The sequence below is a fragment of the Sciurus vulgaris genome (genome assembly GCF_902686455.1).
Source record: "Sciurus vulgaris genome assembly, chromosome: 9".
Classification (NCBI taxonomy): Eukaryota; Metazoa; Chordata; class Mammalia; order Rodentia; family Sciuridae; genus Sciurus; species Sciurus vulgaris.
The window spans coordinates 7,464,595-7,480,006 of record NC_136469.1 but is presented as its reverse complement, the minus strand read 5'-3'; positions in this window follow the sequence as shown (position 1 = coordinate 7,480,006).

The window sequence follows — 15,412 nt, the reverse complement described above, 5'->3', positions numbered from 1 at the left end:
CCAAACTAACAAAGAGAAGGAGAGAGAAGACTCAAATTACTAAAATTTGTGATGAAAAAGGAAATATCACGACAGACACCACTGAGATACATAACATAATGAGAAGCTACTTTGAAAATCTGTATTCCAACAAAATAAAAACTACAAAGACACTGACAAATTTCTAGAGACATATGCTCCTCCCATACTGAACCAGGAGGATATACACAATTTAAACAGATCAATATCAAGGAATGAACTAGAAGAAACTATTAAAAATCTACCATCCAAGACAAGCCCAGGACCAGACAGATTCTCAGTCGAGTTCTACAAGACCTTCAAAGAAGAACTCATTCCAATACTTCTGAAAGTATTCCAGGAAATACAAAAGGAGGGTACCCTACCAAACTCATTCTATTAAGCTAATGTCACCCTCGTACCCAAACCACGCAAAGACACATCAAGGAAAGAAAATTTTAAACCAATATTCTTGATGAATATACACGCAAAGATCCTTAACAAAATATTGGCAAACTGTATCCAAAAACATATTAAGAAAATTGTGCACCACAATCAAGTGGGATTCATCCCTGGAATGCAAGGATGGTTAAACATCCATAAGTCAATAAATGTAATCCATCATGTCAGTAGTCTTAAGGAGAAGAATCATATGGTTATTTCAATTGACGCAGAAAAAGCATTGGACAAAATACAACACCCCTTCATGCTCAAAACACTAGAAAAAATAGGGATAGTAGGAATATACCCCAACATTGTAAAGGCTATTTATGCTAAGCCCATGGCCAACATCATTCTTAATTGAGAAAAACTGAAACCATTCCCTTTAAAAACGGAAACAAGCAGGGATGTCCTCTTTCACCACTTCTATTCAACATTGTCCTTGAAACTCTAGCCAGAGCAATTAGGCAGACTAAAGAAATTAAAGGGGTATGAATAGGAAAGAGGAACTTAAGGTGTCACTATTTGCAGATGACATGATTCTATATTTAGAGGATCCAAAAACCTCCTCCAGAAAACTTCTAGACCTCATCAATGAATTCAGCAAAATAGCAGGCTATAAAATCAGCACGCATAAATCTAAAGCATTTTTATATGGAAGCGATGAAACAGCTGAAAGGGAAATGAGGAAAACAACTCCATTTGCAGAATTCTCAAAAAAAATAAAATACTTGGGCATCAATCTAATCAAAGAGGTAAAAGATCTCTACCATGAAAACTTCAAAACATTGAAGAAAGAAATTGAGGAAGACCTTAGAAGATGGAAAGATCTCCCATGTTCTTGGATAGGCAGAATTAATATTGTCAAAATGTCCATACTACCAAAAGTGCTATACAGATTCAGTGCAATTCCAATTAAAATCCCAATGACGTACCTTACAGAAATAGAGCAAGCAATAATGAAATTCATCTGGAAAATTAAGAAACCCACAATAGCTAAAGCAATCCTTAGCAGGAAGAATGAAACAGGGGGTATCGCAATGCCAGACCTTCAGCTATACAACAAAGCAATAGTAACCAAAATGGCATGGTATTGGCACCAAAATAGACAGGTAGATCAATGGTATAGAATAGAGGGCACGGACACAATCCCAGATAAATGCAATTTTCTCATACTAGACAGAGGGGCCAAAAATATGCAATGGAGAAAAGATAGCCTCTTCAACAAATGGTGCTGGAAAAATTGGAAATCCATATGCAACAGAATGAAACTAAACCCCTATCTCTCACCCTGCACCAAAATCAACTCACAATGGATCAAGGACCTTGAAATCAGAACAGTGACCCTGCATCTTATTGAAGAAAAAGTAGGTCCAAATCTTCAACTTGTTGGCTAAGGATCAGACTTCCTTAACAGGACTCCCATAGCACAAGAAATAAAAGCAAGAATCAATAACTGGGATAGATTCAAACTAAATAGCTTTCTCTCCACAAAGAAAACTTATCAGCAATGTGAAGAGAGAGCCTATAGAGTGGGAGAATATCTTTGCCACTCATTCTTCAGATAGAGCACTAATTTCCAGAATATATGAAGAACTCAAAAAACTCTGTATGAAGAATATAAATAACCCAATCAACAAATGGGCTAAGGATATGAATAGACACTTCACAGAAGATCTACAAGCAATCAACAAACATATGAAAAGTGTTCACCATATTTAGTAATAAGAGAAATGCAAATCAAAACTACACTAAGATTCCATCTCACCCCAATTAGAATGGCGATTATTAAGAATACAAGCAACAATAGGTTTTGGGGAGGATGTGGGGAAAAAGGTACACTCATACATTGCTGCTGGGAATGCCAATTAGTGCAGCCACTCTGGAAAGCAGTGTGGAGATTCCTTAGAAAACTTGGAATGGACCCACCATTTGACCCAGCTATCTTACTCCTTGGCCTATACCCAAAGGACTTAAAATCAGCATACTACAGAGATACAGCCACATCAATGTTCATAGCTGCTCAATTCACAATAGCCAGACTGTGGAACCAACCTAAATGTCCTTCAGTTGATGAATGGATAAAGAAACTGTGGTATTTATGTACAATGGAATATTACTCAGGTATAAAGAATAATAAAATTATGGCATTTGTAGGTAAATGGATGAAATTGGAGAACATCATGGTAAGTGAGATAAGCCAATCTCAAAAATCCAAAGGGTGAATGATTTCACTGATAAGCGGATGATGACACTTAATGGGGGGTGGGAGGGGACTTAATGGAGGAAGGAGGGACTGTATAGAGGGAAATGAGGGGTGGGAGGGTTGGGGGGGAAGGAAAAAATAACAGAATGATTCAGACATCATTACCCTATGTAAATGTATGATTACGCAAATGATATGCGTTACTCCATGTACAAACAGAAACAACATGTATACCATTTGTTTACAATAAAAATAAATTAAAATAAATTTCCATTTACATTATTTACAGATCTGTTTTCCTGATTAAACCCTAATTAATATACTTAGTGACTTTTTTTGTTTCTTGTTAATTTTGCTTTAAGTAAATTTGTCCATTTTTAAATTATCTTATTCCTTTATCATTTTCATGATTTTAAATGCATATAGCTTTTATTATCCAAAAACCCTGCTTTCTAAAACTATCAGAATCATACAGTTGCCATCTAATGGATCACATAAAACAATAACATTATACTCCACTGTAATTGAGAAAGATAACTTTCCAGGTATCATGCACTTTTTAAAAACATTTCCACCTTCATGTATTTTTAGCAGGTAATAGCTCACTGTATTTTTGGAAATTGTGCATGTCTCTTGAAGAGGACACTTTGAAGTTTCCTAAATTTAGTTTTAATCTGGAATATGCTATAAAGTTCTCTAATTTGACTAAAGGTATCATTGATTGGTAAGCTTAAGTATCCTTACTTATCCAGAAATGTAGAATGTTTAACAAAACTTTAGTAGCAATTATTGAATGATAAAACTCTTTCATAAAAGTACTCTATTATTGAATTCTTCAAAGTTGTGAACATAGACTTGACAAGCCAAGCTCAAATATTCTCATCCTTTTCATCTCAGTGACTTCTACATTTGTTCTCTTTCCCAGATTTTCAGAAACACCAGGAGTAGTCTTCTTATCCCAGTGTTGGTCCTTCTTCAAGAGCAGATCTGATTTTGTCACTGTCTTGCTTTGAATGCTTTCCCCACCGCACACAGATTTATTACTTAAACTACACACCATTAACATTGGTACAATCTGACCCTGACCACCTACTGTCTGACATTTTCTCACCTGCCTTTTAGGAACATAATATTGTTTGCTTACGGTGCTTTTCTGTTTTTGTCCTCCTGGAAAATCCTGCTAATTTTTTTTGACTAATATACCATCTGTTCCACCAGGCTTTCCCTGATTCTCCTTATTGTAGCTTGTAATTATCTTGTTAGGACCTTCTAGTCCATTAATGATAATTTTAATAAAGTACTGTAATGATTGGTGTACAAGCCAGCCTGCACCACTAGACTTTCAGATTCTTGAGTTGAGGAGCCAAGTGCTGGAAACTTGCATGAGATCTCTGCAATGGCCAGCCCTCTGCCTGCTGCTTAGGCCCCAGAATTATTCCTTCATTAGTCTGTCTCTGTGCCAAGGTTTTACAATGAATATTGGGGGAGACTGACAATTGTCTTATTAAGTCTTTATGTATATTCATCTATGTACGTATGCATATCTGTCTTTTAAAACTTTCTTTGGCATAGTTAGTAGTGGTGCCTAAAGACATTTGAAATTGGCTAAGGTACTTTACAGAATTAAGAATTACAGAACAGGCATCGGACTGATATTAATCCAGTAAAACTACTTGTATGATATTTATTGGGTACTCTATTGAGCTATTTCTTAATTTTCTAATCTTATTTTTAACAGCAGAATCGAAAATGTCATGAGATAAGGTGAGATACATAACTAAAGTAACATTTTTTTCATGTTTGTTAGAATATGATATATCTCAACAATAACTAATGTTAACAATAGTTTGCAAGCAGGACCACTTTCTTCAGGGTAAAATATTTTGCTATCTTTATAAGCAAAACAGTTTCTGAAGTTAGAAATGGGCTTAAAATTTTGAACTCATTATCTTAAAATCATCTAGACCTCTGGCAAAATATAACTCAAAGCAATTTTTTGGGGTAAATTTAGAAGCAGGGTAAGAGATTAAAAAAATATTTTTGTACATTTGCACAGCTTGGACTTTCACTTTGATGAAAGGCATTCTAGAATGACCTCATCAGCTATCGTTTATCACTATTATAACAGTGCAGTGATTTTCTTTTCAAAACTTCAAATTCTAGTAATTTGATAAATTTTGGAATCCAAATGTTCCTGTCAAACCGAAACTTCCTGTTTGAGAACACTCTGCTTAGGAATAAGGTAAATTTTCTATAATAACTTGCTTGGACTTAGTAGCAGCACTGCAGATTTTGGCCTGAAGTTTGTTTAAATGCAGGGTCATATTTTTTTAAACTTTTATAAATGCAAAGCCTCCCAAAATCATCTTTATAAAGCAACAAAAAAGAGAAAAAACAACTCAACTTCTTCTTTAATTAGAATCAGAGCTCTTTCCCATAGAAAAACACCTCATTAAACACATTTCCAAACTATTTATATGATTCTGTGTCAATCTGGATTTTCCCATGTGCTTTTCAGGTTGCTAGGGAATCTGCTAATTGGCAGTTACTTTGAAGACAATTCAGACCTGGGTTGATTTCAAGGCCTGAAAATAATTCTCAAAATGCACAGAATTCCTATAGGTCTTTTCAGAGTTCTAAAGTATTATAAGCAATTGCCAGAGTTGACAGGAGAAATGAGTTCCAGTGCAGATGAGCAGCTGACCATGTCTGTGATCTGGAGTTTTCCCAAAACTGTACTTTGTTTACATGTTTGGGAGATTACATTATGCAGGAAGAATGGGATGTGGGAAAGGTAACCAGATTCTCATATAACTTCTGAGAGAAACTTCATACATAATTCTGGTATAATTTTTTAATAAATGTATTAGCTCCCAAGATCACTTCATAAATGTGTGAATTGCCACAAGTTGCCCTGTTCCTCCTATATTTCAACAAACTCTATTGATTATTTTGTATTATTAATTCTCCCCTTCCCCACATCTACCAGGGAAATAAAGCCCTGACAGTTTTTTAATTCTGCCGGGAACGCAGAGGAAACTTCTAGTCATCCGTATCTGAGAGAATCACCTGTGTCTGAAAACAATGTTATCAACTCACATCAAGGTGTTTCTGCAGTCTCTGTATTTCCTTCTTTTCCTACTATTCATTTTATTTGGTTGACTGGTTGGTTATCATTTGAGGGAAGATGGCGTTTTCTTTGCAATTTTAGAATTGCTGCACTGTCTGGTTTTATTGCAGGCTCCATCTGATTCTTGCTTGAAGAACAAGAACTGGCTTCCATAACTTTCTCTTAGTGCTGCCTTCTTCAGGATTGCTCTCGCCTTCCTGAAATACCTTTAATAAAAAAGCAGGATGTAGAAAATATTTGTAAAATTCCATCAGAAGAAAATATGTACTTCTTCAGGAGTTTTGAAGACATAACCTAAATAAGAGAGAGTTTGAAAATGTATTATTCTTGCCTTTCTTTCACATTTCTCAACTCTTTTTAAGAACGAAGTGACTTTTTCTTCTGAGCGTTCTCCATCGCATCAGAGCATTTTGGGTCTCTCTGTGCAGGAAAGGTCCAGTTCTGCGTACATAAAAAGTTTTGATTATTCCTATCTCTGTTCAACTACATGTTCTTAAATAGTATTCATTCAGGATTTCTGTTTTTTCTACAGAAATCACACAAAGGAAAATGTCACAACTCTACTTTGTGCAGCCTGAGTTTTAAAATTGTGTTCTTTCATTAATATTTGAAAACATTTTATTACATATGTTTTCCTTCCAGTGCTGAGGATTGAACTCTCAGGACTTTGTGTGTGCTAGGCAAGCACTCTACCACTGAGCAACAGCCTCAGCCCTTAAAGCACATTTTATACAATGCCAACAATATCATTCTTTCTCTAATTCTGCTAAAAATCACTTGGGCAGATAATAATAGCATCTCAAAATGTTATTGCCTTGCAGTTCTTCACTTAAGGGTGATGTGTGAGTATTGGTTTTAATGAAATAAAATATCAAATGAGCCAGAAACTACTGACAATTGAGGAAGAAGTATGGAATTGGTGAATGAGAGTACGAATGAGGCCTGATTACAAAGACTGCTATTTTGGATCCAGTCTTTCACTAGGTGTGTGTTCTTGAGATTATATAGACTTTTTCTAAATTGCAGTTTGCTCATCTTCAAAATGGAGTACTCAGACTACCTGCCTCTTAGATTTGTTTTGAGAGTAAAATAAGTGAATGCATGTAAAACCCTTGAAGTCTAATATATTGTATGCACTTATTAAATGGTAGTTGTAATTATATTTGTTAAGAGTTGTTATATATTTTTAAAATTTGGTTGTGGTTACATAAATGCAATTCATGAACATGGAAAATTGAACAATTTCTAGTAGTTATTTAGTGGTCATGTGTTTTGAGTGATTAAAAAATTGGATATATTGAAATAGCAGTACAATATGTATGCCAAGTAACATGCCAGAGTTTCTTTCTTTTCTATGATTCTATGATTCTGTGTTGTAAATTCCATGTTATGCAATTTAATTTACATTTTCCAGATGATTTAAAAGTAGTCAATATCCATCCATTTTCAATGTAAATTATAAGAGAATAAATAAAAATATCTGAAACAATTGTGGTTGTCTTGTATGGAAACTCTGTTGTTATAACAGTGTTGAGATATACAACACATACTTATTAAAAACACTTTAAATAAAATTCACATGTCATGCATGCAAATCAAGATTCTAAATCCTAAGATCTTCCATGTGCCCATATATTCTTAAACAGAACTGGTCTGATCACTGTAACTTGGTTTTCCAATTATGTTTCCTCCTTCTCTTCTTCTTCCTTTCCTGAACACTGACACACACACACACAGAGTTTTCTACATAACATCAATCAAGCAACAACTACTCAGTATTGTTGTGTTCTATTTGAACTCAGGCAAATCATTTTTAAGTTCCAATTAATCCAATTGGGATCAAATGCATCATAGGCTTTAAGAAGTATTCTACTCAAAGCACATTATTCATTATGTCATTTTTTTTTCCCCTTCAAACTTCTTGACTCAAGTGAATATTATTATGAATAGAGATTATTCTGCAATTAACCTTTTCATGAAAGGTTAATTGACATTTTGTGAAATTTTAAAAATACATATCTGAAAAATTATTAATACAAAAGGAGAAATACTGATTATGAAGCATATAGTGAAATACTAAGTAAAATATTGTGACTATTTATTTATAATACATTACTTGGGATTTTCTATGTGATTATAATTTTAATATCTTATGTCAAGCTAAGTGGACCTTTTTCTTTCTCCTAGGATAAAGGCTAGAACGTTTATAAGCAGCCTGGCTTTCTTTTGTAGGGTATACATTTTTTAGATGCAGGGTGGATATTTATGCATGTGAAAACTTTTGTTTGTATGTAAAATGAAGTGATATATAAAGTGATGTGTTATAAATAAAACTGAAACGTTGGTATATGTAGCATTTGAAGGGTAATTTTGAGACCGTTGTAATAAACTAAGTTCAATTTTGAAGTTTGTTTTTTTTTGGTAGAGTGATAATTTTGTTTTCTTTTAAGAAAGGTAGAAAGAAATGTGATTACAGGACATTTTTACACTCTGATTACAGGGCACTAAATTAAGAATTTTATAGAAACAATACATGAGGGAATCTTAGATCTGACCTAAGAGGCATTAGCTTTACCATTTCCTGGCAGCGAGATCTTAAACTTGGCATGTAAGTTAGCTGATCTTTCTTAATGGCATTAGTCAGGGTGTTCCAAAGAAGTAGAACCAATGAAAGGTAGGGAATTATTGTTCAAAATATATAAGAGTTCATTTAATTCAGAGAAAAAAATGTTTAAGAGATCTGTTGTATAAGGTGGTGACTCTAGTTAATTAGTGTCTCATATTCTTGTATATCACTAAAAGAAAGGATTTCTCACTACAACAGATGATAAATTTGTGAGGAAATGCATACATTAATTAGCTCCATTTAGCCATTCCACAATGAATGCAAATGTAAACATATTGTGATATACATGATAAATCTCTGCATTTTTGGTGAATTCAATGTATTTGTAAACTTCTGAAATGATAAGCCAAAATAAACCTTTCTTGCTGTAAGTTGTTTTTGTCAAATGTTTGTTCATAGTAGTGAAAATTTGACAAGCACAGTAGCTTTACAATTCTGATTAATCATCATCTCCTCACTTAAATCTTCCTATTTCATATAAAAATGTGTTTGTTTTTTTTTTAAATAGGAGTTTTATAATAAGGGTTTTACTAACATGATCACAGAGGCAATCCCTATCTGTTCTAGGTAAGGTTAAAGCTCAGGATGCTAGTAGTTTAATTTCTTTCCAAGCCTGAAGTCTGAGAACCAGGAGAGCCAGTGTTTTGAGTCCCAGCCTGAGTTTACAGGACGGAAAATGAGGAGCATTGATGTCTGAGGGCTGAAGAAGGATGTTCCTGTTCAAGAGACAGCACAGATTTACTCTTCTTTCCCCTTTGTGTTGTTTGAGTCCTCAAAGGACAGGGTGGTGCTCACCTGCACTGGGTAGGGCACTTTGACTTTTCACAACTCAGATGTGCTCTCATCCAGAAGCACTCTCACAGATACCACTATGTATTATTTAACCCTCTAATCTGGGTGCCCCTTAGTCCAGTCAACACTGATCATACCACAGATATTCTACCTCTAGATGTAACTTCAGTATTAATAAATCAAAACTGAAGACTATGAAGAAAATTGACAACTTATTACTTTATTGTTAATTCAGTGAATCAAAAACATCATTTTCACACAGACTTTCTGCTAAATTAAACGTCATTAATGTACTTAAATGCATTTTCCTATATATTTTTCAATTTGCTTATAGGATTGTTTGTTTCATACTTATTTTCTGCCACACTCCTAAATGAATTTTTGTTAACTTCCACAGAATAATCTCCATCAACCACCAATATGTCACATAAAGCATATTATTAAAATATGAAAATAATTTAGGTCAAAATAGAAAGGCAGTGTGTTGATATTGTCAGGTTTACTGTTAATAAAATATGGATATCTGGCAGTGACATAGAGGTGAATTGAATTTTGATGTGCTCTTCTCATTACAAGTGGAAAACAATCTGGCTTTACTAAAGTCAAGAAACACATTAGTCTGCCCAACTTTTGTACAAAAATGTAGATGTGTGTATCACGTGGCTGGAATCTAAACATTTTTCAAAGTTATTTTCAGACACTATAATAAATAATGGTGAAAAATGATTCTGTATGAAATTCAGGTGATATGGTTTAGAAATCTGATACCATATCTGGTGCCAAGATGATTCTGCAGATAAAACTTTTTAGAGTAGTTAGAGGAGTATAAGCAAACAACAGCCCTTCTGTCATGCCCCTACATAATTTCTTTCATCCAGTTAGCTAATAATTATATAGTAACAAGTTTGATGAGCTCTTAATACACTGGTAATCTTTACTGATGACTTAAGATCATTTCCTATGCTTTGGAAAACCAAAGGTAAAACTCCATGTTGGAAAATTGAGAAGCATAACTTGATTATGAACCTCAGAAAAACTGCAACCAAAATTGTATTTTTGCTAAAGAAAAATATTTCCAGTTGTTCCAGCAGTTCACAATTTCCTCAAGAATATTCAATATTCCCATTATAAAATGCATAAAGGTTATTTTTTCTTAATCAAGTGCAGGGAAAAATCTTTGAATTGCCCATCCTAGGCATAGGAAGACATCAGTGATTCTCCTGGGAAATACCATTCATACTACCACCCTCTTCCTTTCCTCTCCAGGAATTTTCCTGAGCCCTTCAGTAGATCAGGTTTTGTCCATAGGTGATACCATGATATTGTGTAGTTACTTTGACATCAAGTACATATTAATACATTTTTAAATTTACATGTACTGTAAGAATGGAGCTGTGACTTCTGATTAGCTCTTGTATTTCAGGTTCCAGTAGTCCCTGGATTATGGTCACTGCTAGTAAATGGTTATTAAATGAATATATACATGAAGATAATACAGCTGCAGATCAGTGGTTTTGTTTTCACTTATTAGTGAAAATCTTGAGCCTTTCTTCTTGGAAACAAGCAGCAGAGTCAGCAGTAAAAGTGACAGAGATGTTTTTCTATTTCCTGGGAATATATGCTCAGTATTGACTGTCAGGAGAATTCTTAATGGTTATATCAAAGTCTGATTACATGTTAGTATATAATAAGGGTCTTAGGTTCTTTTTGGAAGATTTCATACGAAGAAGTAGGAAGGATTAGGAGCTGGAGATAATAGTTAACATTAAAAAGACCTGAGATTTTAGGTACACTGGTTTTTTTGTTGTTGTTTTTAAACCAGGATCAAACTTATAACTTATTATGAAGAAAATTCACATGAAATTTTAAGGAATATTCTGGAAAAATATTTGGACATGTTCCTATCAGAAGTCAAATCAGTTTTTTTAAAATGTGAAATAACTTCTTATTTAGTCAAATTTATTAAGCATTGCTGACAAATGATTTGAACTAAAGTTAAAACTGAAAGACTGACCCCAAACCTAAAAATGAACTTCAGGGCACATGGAATTCTGTGGCTATTTACTAAGCTAACCTTTCTTATTTTCTTTAAAAGATCTCATAAAAAATTCCAAATTTCTCCTCATAATATTAAGAGGTATTTAGATAAAGTATGAAGTGTTAAGAACAGAGTATGAGTTATGAAGAGTAGAGCAACTCAAATAGACAGACATATGCTTTATTCAATATGAACTCAACAGAATGGCAAGGATTGGCAAACTTCATTTCTGTAAAAGGATAAATAGCAAATGCTTAGTTTCTGTGGGCCATGAGGTCTTCTTCCTAACTGTTCATCTCTGAAATAGTAGTACACAAGTGGCCATGATAATACGAGCAGCCATAATTAACTCTTGATTTATATAAGCAGGTGGCAGATCATATTTGGGCTGTACATTGCTCACATGTGAGAATGATCATCAGCAGATTGCCTTGATTTTGAGGATTTTATATGAGCTGATCTTCATTTTTAAAAACTCTTCTACATAATGGTCCTTCCATGTAGGTGGCCCTTCCACTTAGCATGTGGGTTTTTCTTTTACAACCCACCAATACTGGGATATAGTGAAAATTCTGAGGTGCATTTGTATGGGGTGATAAGTGAGGGAGGTAGTGCTGTGGAAGTGGTAAGTCCCACACTGATGAGGATGTCATTGCAGATGTTACTTGGAATTTTATTTTCAATGTGATGATAAAAACACTGACCAATCTGTGGTTGATTTTCTTGTTTTAAAATTAAGTGTGGACAATTTGCCTCTAAATATACATACACATAGTGAATTATTAACTTTACTCCATCCTCACTTCATGTGACACTGCCAGTATTTATATCAAGCCCTCTTTACCTTGGCAGGACCTGAACACCAACCTCTGCTTTCCATTTTCAAGTGGCTGTTGATACCTCTGAATGGATATTCAATTTATCACCTGTTCTTAGTATTCTGCACACTGAACTTGGGAATCAGTTACAACCTGAGGGGGATTTTATGGGCGCATTCTCTCAGTCATTCCTCTGCATATTGCTTTTCAGCAACAGCAAACAAGTCATTTCTAAATCTACTTGTTGTTATGAGGTATGTCCCCAAAGCTCTTGTTAATGTGCAAGCATTTAGAGTGAAATGATTGGACTTTGAGAGTTGTAACCTAATAAGTCCATCCTAGTTTGAATGAATTACCTGTGTGGTACCTCTAAGCAGGTGGGACATGGCTAGAGGAGGTGGGAAACTGGGGATGTGCCTGGAAGGATGCATCTGCCCTGTGGCCCCTTCCTCTGCTTCCTTACTTCATGAAATAAGCAGGGCCCTTCCCTCATGATGTGCTCTGAGCAATGGAGTCAGCCATTTGTGGTCTGAGAGCTCTGAAAACCATGAGCCCCAAATAAACCTTTCCTTCTCTAAGTTGTTCCTGTCAGTTTGGTCACAGTGATGCTAAATCTAACTAAAGCAGTTCTTTTTGTTTGTTTTATGATGTTTATGAAGAGTTTACCAGGTTAATATTTGATAATGTTTGGATGCTAATAGCACATCATGTTAAACCTTAGCTGAGGGCTAAGAGTTTATTATGGTCAAAATAAATTTCTTACCTTTCTTTTAGATCACACTGTCCTATCTGCTTTTATTTTTATATTTGTCTTAGACAGTAAACATGTTTTTTAAAATTCTTGTAGCTTTAATTTTATTAACAAAATATGCCATTTATGTTTAATATGATTTCTAATATATTGGGATTTGTATCTTTCATTTAACTCTTTTCCCTTTGATTTATTTTTGGGGGGTGTACTGGCGATAGAACTCAGGGGTACCTGATCACTGAGTCACATTCCTTATCTTATTTCATAGTTTTATTTAAAGACAGGATCTCACTGAACTGCTTAGCCCCTCACTTTTGCTGCAGCTGGCATTGAACTCATGATCCTTCTGTTTCAGCCTCCCAAGGTGCTGGGATCATACCTGGCTCCTTTTCCCTTTTAGAATAAACCATTTTATAGTTTCGTTTTCTCTTTTTTTTCCATGAACAGATAGGTGATCATTCACTTTGACACACATAACATACATTGGTAATACTATCATTTTGCACCAGATACTTCTTTATTTTGGAGGTTATCCTGCATTTAAGACTTCTTTCATAGCCTCCAGATTTATTTACTCTTGGACAGGCTGATGTATACATCTTAAGTTACATTAAAAGGACTTTTTTGGGGGCTGGGGTCGTGAATCAGTGGTAGAGTGCTTGCTGAGCATGTGTGAGACACTGGGTTTGATTCTCAGCACCACATACAAATAACTGAATAAAATATAGGCTACCTAAACATATATTTAAAAAAATAATCAAAACCTAAAAATCAATAAACTAAATTATATAATATCAAGCTATATGTATAATATATATCAAAAATGTAATCAACACTTAAAAAATCAATCAACCACTTAAAAATATATTAAATTTTTTTACTAAATGCCCAGGAATGTCTGTACATTTGTTATAACTAGTTTTGCTAGGTATTTAAGACAAAGCTGGTCAAATTGACCATGTTCCTATCATTGTTAAGAGTCAGTTGAATTTACCTAGGGAGTCATTCTTGGAATTTGAGAGTAGTCTCTGAGCTCCTCCAGTGCCATATCTGGGATAGGGTCAGGGTCTTTTTGGTTGCATTGTTTTCCTGGGAAGCATCAGGAATATTTTCTCCTCAGAAGACCCTCCCCTTGTAGTATGTCACTGATTGGCTTTTGTTCTCCAGGGTCTCATTGATCACCCTGATTGGGAGGTGATGTAGCCTACATTTGTAGCGCTCTCAGAGAAGTCCCTTTGTCCCCTGGGTTCATGCTAACCAGAGGGCAAGAACCAAATATTGGCCTTTTTATTTGTTGCCCCTTTTATCTTTAGTCCCTAACTTTTAGTTTTAAACATCCAGCAAGCCAGTTTCACCAGCCTTAATGTAGGAGTACTTGGGTTTTATTTTAATGCTGTAACATTACAGTTACTTACCTCTACCATTTAATTGGGGTTAACATTAATATTGGAGGTACTACATCCTTTTTGTTTTATAGGTGATGACCTATTTTTCTTAAATTAACTGAGGTTGTTAAGATTTGTACTTCCATATGGCATTAACACTTAGTAGTTTTGACATTTATAAAAAAAAATAGAAAATGAAGAAGAGTTAAAAATTTATTTAGTTTATATAGTAGTTATTAACCAGGAACCATAATTTTATATTCCAAACCTTTACATAAAACTTTAGTTTGCTAATTTTAAGTCCTTTATGTATAAACCAAGGAGAGGGATTACTGGATCAAAACATGGGTCCATTCCAAGTTTTCTGAGGAATCTCCACACTGCTTTCCAAAGTATCTGCACCAATTTGCAACTCCACCAGCAATGTAAGTGTGCCTTTTTCCTCACATCCACACCAACATCTATTATTGTTTGTGTTCTTGATAATAGCCATTCTAATTGGAGTAAGATGAAATCTTAAAGTTGTTTTAATTTGCATTCCTCTAATTACTGGAGATGTTTGACACTTTTTCATATATTTATCAATTGCCTGTAAGTCTTACTCTCTAAAGTGTCTATCCAGTTCCTTGGCCCATTTATTGATTGGGTTTGGTTCTTGGTATAAATTTTTAAAATTCTTTATAAGTTTTGGAGATTAGCACTCTATCTGAAGTACATGTGGAAAATATTTTGTCCCTACAGTGATGCAGCCATATCAATGTTTGTAGCAGCTCAAATCACAATAGCTAGATTGTGGAACCAACCTAGATGCCCTTCAACAGATGAATAGATAAAGAAACTGTGGTTATATACACAATGGGATATTATTCAGCCATAAAGAAGAAGAAGATTATGGCATTTGCAGATAAATGGATGTAATTGGAGAATATCATGCTAAGTGAAATAAGCTAATCCCAAAAAAACAAAGCCAGAATGTTTTCCCTGATAAGTGTATGATGATATATAATGGGGTTGGGGGATGGGGGATGAGAGAAGAATGGAGGAACTTTAGATTATGTAGAAGGAAATGAGAGGGAGGGGGTATGAAAAATGATGGAATGAAACAGAAATAATTACTTTATATACATGTATGATTACATGAATGTTATGAATCTACATCATGCATAACCATAGAAATGAAATGATGTATCCCATTTGTGTACAGTGAATCAAAATGCAGTCTGTAAAA